The sequence below is a fragment of the Entelurus aequoreus genome, linkage group LG11, assembly GCF_033978785.1.
Source record: "Entelurus aequoreus isolate RoL-2023_Sb linkage group LG11, RoL_Eaeq_v1.1, whole genome shotgun sequence".
NCBI lineage: Eukaryota > Metazoa > Chordata > Actinopteri > Syngnathiformes > Syngnathidae > Entelurus > Entelurus aequoreus.
Window position 1 is genome coordinate 47,287,705 of NC_084741.1, and position 8,310 is coordinate 47,296,014.

Sequence of the window (8,310 nt, forward strand, 5' to 3'; positions counted from 1 at the left end):
CAAAGACAAAGCTATTCGGTTTCTTGTGAGTATATACACTTCACTGCCGATGTGGGGGGGCGCCACCTAAAATCTTGCCTAGGGCGCCAGATTGGTTAGGGCCAGGCCTGTCCAGACTAAGTCCTTTTTTCTCCATGGCACCTTTTGCATATTTTTAATAATTTGAACCTTGACAGGAATAATGGTGTCCAAAACATTTACAACACTTGATGTATATGAGTTCAACACATCATCAGCATTAGCATACAGTATGGAGAGCTTTCAAACCTAATTATTTCCATAAACAGTGTCCATGTGCTATCATTTATGAGTCTTCCCCTAACAACCGCAGACCTAACTGCTGGTTTGGGTCTAATAGACAAGTTGAAGAAAACAAATAAATTATCTGATAAAGCAAAATCGATAAAATTCACATATGAAATAGCAAGACCCTTAATAATGATCAAATCAAGAGTGTGGCTTCTGCTGTGGGTGGGCTTGTGTCATACTTGCCAACCTTGAGACCTCCGAATTCGGGAGATTGGGGCTGTGGGAGTGGGCGGGGTCTGGGCGGGGGGGCGGTGCCGGGGGGCGGGGTTAAGGGGTGGAGTATATTTATAGCTAGAATTCACTGAAAATAAAGTATTTCTTATATATATATATATATATACAAACCCCGTTTCCATATAAGTTGGGAAATTGTGTTAAATGTCAATATAAACGGAATACAATGATTTGCAAATCATTTTCAACCCATATTCAATTGAATGCACTACAAAGACAAGATATTTGATGTTCAAACTCATAAACTTTATTTTTTTTTACAAATAATAATTAACTTAGAATTTCATGGCTGCAACACGTGCCAAAGTAGTTGGGAAAGGGCATGTTCACTGTGTTACATGGCCTTTCCTTTTAACAAAACTCAGTAAACGTTTGGGAACTGAGGAGACACATTTTTTAAGCTTCTCAGGTGGAATTATTTCCCATTCTTGCTTGATGTACAGCTTAAGTTGTTCAACAGTCCGGAGGTCTCCGTTGTGGTATTTTAGGCTTCATAATGTGCCACACATTTTCATTGGGAGACAGGTCTGGACTACAGGCAGGCCAGTCTAGTACCCGCACTCTTTTACTATGAAGCCACGTTGATGTAACACGTGGCTTGGCATTGTCTTGCTGAAATAAGCAGGGGCGTCCATGGTAACGTTGCTTGGATGGCAACATATGTTGCTCCAAAACCTGTATGTACCTTTCAGCATTAATGGCGCCTTCACAGATGTGTAAGTTACCCATGTCTTGGGCACTAATACACCCCCATACCATCACAGATGCTGGCTTTTCAACTTTGCGCCTATAACAATCCGGATGGTTCTTTTCCTCTTTGGTCCGGAGGACACGACGTCCAGTTTCCAAAAACAATTTGAAATGTGGACTGGTCAGACCACAGAACACTTTTCCACTTTGTATCAGTCCATCTTAGATGAGCTCAGGCCCAGCGAAGCCGACAGCGTTTCTGGGTGTTGTTGATAAACGGTTTTCGCCTTGCATAAAAAATAGTAAGTGCAAGAGTTTTAACTTGCACTTACAGATGTAGCGACTAACTGTAGTTACTGACAGTGGGTTTCTGAAGTGTTCCTGAGCCCATGTGGTGATATCCTTTACACACTGATGTCGCTTGTTGATGCAGTACAGCCTGAGGGATCGAAGGTCACAGGCTTAGCTGCTTACGTGCAGTGATTTCTCCAGATTCTCTTAACCCTTTGATGATATTACGGACCGTAGATGGTGAAATCCCTAAATTCCTTGCAATAGCTGGTTGAGAAAGGTTTTTCTTAAACTGTTCAACAATTTGCTCACGCATTTTTTGACAAAGTGGTGACCCTCGCCCCATCCTTGTTTGTGAATGACTGAGCATTTCATGGAATCTACTTTTATACCCAATCATGGCACCCACCTGTTCCCAATTTGCCTGTTCACCTGTGAGGTGTTCCAAATAAGTGTTTGATGAGCATTCCTCAACTTTATCAGTATGTATTGCCACCTTTCCCAACTTCTTTGTCACGTGTTGCTGGCATCAAATTCTAAAGTTAATGATTATTTGCACAAAAAAAAAGTGTATCAGTTTGAACGTCAAATATGTTGTATTTGTAGCATATTCAACTGAATATGGGTTGAGAATGATTTGCAAATCATTGTATTCCGTTTATATTTACATCTAACACAATTTCCCAACTCATATGGAAACGGGGTTTGTATATATATATATATATATATATATATATATATATATATATATATATATATATATATATATATATATATATATATATATATATATATATATACACTACCGTTCAAAAGTTTGGGGTCACATTGAAATGTCCTTATTTTTTAAGGAAAAGCATTGTACTTTTCAATGAAGATAACTTTAAACTAGTCTTAACTTTAAAGAAATACACTCTATACATTGCTAATGTGGTAAATGACTATTCTAGCTGCAAATGTCTGGTTTTTGGTGCAATATCTACGTAGGTGTATAGAGGCCCATTTCCAGCAACTATCACTCCAGTGTTCTAATGGTACAATGTGTTTGCTCATTGGCTCAGAAGGCTAATTGATGATTAGAAAACCCTTGTGCAATCATGTTCACACATCTGAAAACAGTTTAGCTCGTTACAGAAGCTACAAAACTGACCTTCCTTTGAGCAGATTGAGTTTCTGGAGCATCACATTTGTGGGGTCAATTAAACGCTCAAAATGGCCAGAAAAAGAGAACTTTCATCTGAAACTCGACAGTCTATTCTTGTTCTTAGAAATGAAGGCTATTCCACAAAATTGTTTGGGTGACCCCAAACTTTTGAACGGTAGTATATATATATATATATATATATATATATATATATATATATATATATATATATATATATATATATATATATATATATATATATATATATATATATATATATATATATATATATATATATATATATATAGTAAAGTAAACAGTAATGAAAACACATTTATTCTACTAAATGTACTGTACTTGCTGCTTACTTAAAAAAAAAAAAACACTTACCTTTCACTATTTGAGTAGCTTTTGTTCTGCCATTTGAGTACTGGCATAATCCCAGGAATGTAGGCTCATATGACTTCTTTGTTTGTCTTGTCTTTATTGCACAAGATGTAATTCAACCGCACAACAGCTCCAATGTGTGTCTATCCCTTTTCCCGGCAAAACTCTAACAACGTCACTTCCCTATCTCTCCCGGAAGTCCCGCCCCCCAGCCAAAGTCATTGGCTAACACCCCGTAGCCAGCCGCTACAGTATTAACGTGCCGGCTGGAATAAACACACGTTGAGAAACAGCTCTGTGCCTGCCTACTTTACTTTGATCAGAAAATCTAATTATTTCTTAACTAATCTATGTGCTTATTGTTTTAGAAGAGAGAACTTACTTATTGGGCCTCTGGTTGCCCTTAGGAACCTAGACAACAGTATTGACGCTGTTGGGAATAACAGCTACTGGGGCAGCTTTGGTTAATTATAAATGCAGAGGAGGAAGAGGGGCACAATATTAATTTGATGACAGAATCCTTGATTGCGCCATGTCCAAACTAAGGAGAATCATTTTAATCCCTGATTTCACCAAGCCTTCAAAATGATCAGGAAGTCTCATGGGTGACGGTGGACAGGAGAAAGCCAGTGAAACATCTCTGGAGGGTGTAGATGCAGAAGGTGGGATCCAGGTTTGTGGTGAGGGCCGTAATGATAATGGAAGAGTTGCTGCATCAGAACCCTGCATTCAGTATACAGGAGATGCTGCTGTGGTTACTGTGGTTGAGTCCTTTGCTGGGTTCTGAGGTGGCAGCACAGGATTCCACTCAGGCCTATTCTGATGCCTCAGAGCGTGGAGGAGGTTATCCGTCAGTCGTCTCACTTCACCTATGTTCAGGTGTGGACCTTTCTATTGAAACAGATCTTCTCTTTGCCAGAAGTTCAGCTCAAGCAGCCTGCTAGATTGTATTATCCTCCTGTCGATGTTTGAGAGAGGTTCACTGATACATGTAGATATTTCCACTTTAGCAACACTCAAATAGTTTATTAAAGTATTTATTTAGGATTTCAGACTGTTGGTTGCTGACGTCCACGGCACAATCAGCTGTTTGATCCCTTTGTGTTTAGCCAATACCTAAGGTTTTTTTGGGTTTTTTTCCAAGATGGCGCCGCTGTAGTGGCTGCTGTTGGCAGGAGCTCTGTGCTCTTGTATCATCCTTTTGTGTTCCTGGTGTTTCCCCCTTGTTTTCATGAGGTTTTTTTTTTTTGCCTTTTGGTTCGGGACCCTTTGGGACTGTGCGACAAGGGGTGGCACTTTCGTGACCTCTGCAAGGCTTTTTTGTAAACTTCTGGATCTGCCTCCCGGGAGCCTTTTGGCCATGGAGACCAGCTGCTGGGTCTCGCCACACCAGAGTCCCTTTGGAAAGACTGGAGGAGATGCGGATGAAGAGCAAGGGCTGTGGAGCTAGCACTGAGCGCCGGGATGGACAAGCTTCACAGTGTCTTGACTGAATGAGCAGGTATCGGACACCTCGGTCTACTTAGATGCATCCGCTCATCCATGCAGACTGGACACTGGCCGAGAGTTGGTGGGCGGCCAAGGGTGAAGTCAGCTCTCTTGGTTGCTTTGTTGGGTCCACTCCTGTCTCTGGCCATGCTCACCCCACCCCAGCAGACGATGGCGTGGAACACTGCAGAGGCCACCACAGTGTATGTTTTTGTTGTTGTTGTTGTCTTTGTTTTACTTTTGTAGCTGTATGTAGAAATGGCTGAATACATCAGCTCTTCTCTTTTAATGTCGTTGATGGCCTTTGTGTTCTTTGATGTTTGATGTTTACCTCTTATTATCCAATCCGATCCAATCCACTTTATTTATATAGCACATTTACACAACAAGAATGTTTCCAAAGTGCTGCACAGCCATGTTAAAAACAATATTAAAAACAATATTAAAAACGATATTAAAAACAATATTAAAAACAATATTATGCTCCACCAATGACTGAATAAAAACAAAGAATAAATGAATAGAAAACCAATACAGATTACCTCTTATTATGCCTCGTTTGTAGGTATATTTGAGCTCATTTAATGTCCTTTACTTATGTCCTCTGTGTATTTAATCTATATTTACATGTGTACACATTATCTGTATGTAATATTGGCTGCATTTCTCATAGTTGTTTGTGTGCCATGTTGTTCCAGATCACAGCAAACGTTACCCAGCTTGCTAAGATTGTAATAAATCCACTAGAAGAAGACAGTCTGCCCTTTCCTTAAACTTGGACACACACATCTATTCATTTGGCCATTCTGAGCCAATAATTTACAGAAATTATCTCATCCTGTGAGAAGCCTCCATTTTATAATGATTTCCAATGTTGCAAAAATGTGTGGAATAAAAGTTAAAATACAACATTTGTGTCCACAAAGATTTGTGTCAGCCTTTGATAGTAGGCTAATATAGCTAATATAAACACTTACATCATGTGTTGTCTTCATTATAACACTTATACAAGGCTTTTAATTTTTTTGCGATTTTTTATGAATTTTTTTAACAGATAGATAGATAGATAGATAGATAGATAGATAGATAGATAGATAGATAGATAGATAGATAGATAGATAGATAGATAGATAGATAGATAGATAGATAGATAGATAGATAGATAGATAGATAGATAGTACTTTATTGATTCCTTCAGGAGAGTTCCCTCAGGAAAATTAAAATATGGCTCTTTCAACATTTTGGGTTGCCAACCCCTGCCCTAAACGTTAAAACACCATCGACATGAAAGAGCACAACATGGAGCGGTGGAAACGTGGGTTCATTTACTCTCAAGATTGTGTCTTTAATTGTTGAAATGAAATCCGCTGTGACTGGATAGCTGTTGGGCAGCAGCTTAACTAGCGTGTCGCGAAAGCGGCACACCTGTGTGCAGGTGATTCTGTGTGCGCTTAGCAGATGCACACAGGGTTGTAACAGCGCATAACTGGTCTACTGACAACAAAGTGTCTTTTGCTTGTTACTGTGATTTTAATACATGAGTTGTTGTTCATAATGTATAATTTTTTAATGGTAAAAAAATAGGTGCGTCCCTAGGATGCACGATCGTGAGTTTAGTATGCATATTTTTAGATTTAATTTCAATTTGTCAGAGACGCTTAACGCGTACCTAGCAATATCACTGCGTGTACTGTATTGGGCCATCCATCCATCCATTTTCTACCGCTTGTCCTATTCAGGCGAGTGCATGTAATCATGCTCAGTGTTGCAAACTTAGCAAACTGTCATTAGGGTTGCTCAACAAAATCAATTCACTTCTAAATCGTGATTTGTATTTATTTCCATTCTACATTGATCTACAATGTTCGAGAATCGATAAGAAAAATAATATAAATTAATTAATTAACTATTTCATTTTTACAAATTAGTTTGTATTGTATTTTATAAGTATTGCATTTATATGTATTCTCAGTTGCTTTTTAAATGTATATCCAAAGTATTGTAAAGCTGGGATTGTGTTGGAGTTGGTATATTTTCCTTTATGAGATTGATTAACTAAGATTTGTGTAAAAAAACAAACAAACAAACATTTAAAGGTTTTTTTTTTTTAGGCCAACACTGCGCGTATAAGTTTTATGTCAGCAGCCAAGAGGAGCTTATGTAATCTGTAACCTGTTTTGAAAATGTTTTATGATCATTTATATACCAAATAATGTATTACGAGAACTGTGTTGAATCGAGAATTAAATCATCATCCCGAGATCAGGAGCCCAAAGATTCCCACCTTTGTTGTACATCTAATAAGTATTCAGATTTATTTAGCAAGTCTTTAAAAAAAATAGACTAGCAACAAATATAACCTAAAAAACCTAAACCTTTCCTGTTGGTATTAGAGACTTTTGGCGACTTTGACATAAAAACACCTATCGTTTAACACCTTTAATATGCTCCTGCAGAGTGACTTTGTCATGCCCTCCGACGCCATCTTTATCCTTTTATAACGCTTTGTCTGGGTTAGGCATGTGATGTCCAAAGCCTATCGTCTCCACCAGTGATTCTCAAACTGTAGTGCGTGGGGTCCATAAAGTGGTACGCCAAATAATCCCTTAAATAAAGTACAGTGTTTTATTTTCCTATAATCAAACACAGTGTTACTGTTCAAACTGTGTGTATTGTTACAATGGCCAAAAATGTTAAATATACTTGCGAAACAAAACTTCTGCCTTGTTTTTAATGAATACTTGGGCCTACTACGCTACTGTACTTTAATGTTGGTTATTATGGTGGTAATTGGAGACACAATTTTTTTCTGAGGTTGTACTTAGTGAAAAAAGTTTGAGAACCACTGGTTTAGACTCAACTTAGTGAGCAACCACAACTCTCGTTGACCATTGGCTTGTTAGCTCTTATCATCGCCTGTCAATAATGGCAGTTATATATATATGGAACTGATAGTGTTACAACACTCACTTTTAATGCAATGTTGATCCAAAAATCAAAGAAACTATTTACCAAAGTGTCAAAGATTCATATACATACACAGGCCAATTATGCCAATTAGGCAGTGGTGTGCCATCAGGGCCAGCAAAGCCTTCTCTTCTGGCCTAACATAACCAGAAATCATAATCATAATTAAAGATATAATTATATTTTATATTACTTTTCCTAAATATCTAAAATTATTTATATTCTCTTCATGTGTTCTTTGAACCTGTTCACTGTAATAATAAATAATAAAACTCTATTCTTTTCTATTCTATGTCATAATTATGCTCCTTCCAGTGCTGTTGTTTTTAGTTTTAGTTTGTATCCAATCAGAATTCAGCTAGCTTATGTTGCCATGCTTTACGAAATCTGCCAGGGGGCTTCAGAATCAACAATGCTGGTGTCTGTGCGCTGTCAGTGAACGGGGACATACAGTTGATAGATAATTGCGATAGCCAGTCAGATCACGAGTTGTTGTCAGTAAATCTGGCCTAAGGTTGAACGTGTCATTTACGTGGAGTTGAGAGACAGTTGCGATGGCCAATCAGATCACAGCTCAGCTGTTCTGGCGAGGAAATGGGGAAACGCCCACCATTTCCACTCAAATAAGCCGACGACGAGGGGTACCACTAGCTTATATGACTTCGAAAAGGTTCTATAAATTGTGAGTTCAAACATTTTATTTTTTCACTTTTAATATGTTTTTTGCAATTTTAATTTTGACAGTACCACATAACATATGTTTTAATTGCTGATACATTTTAATTGTTTTTCAAATGCAC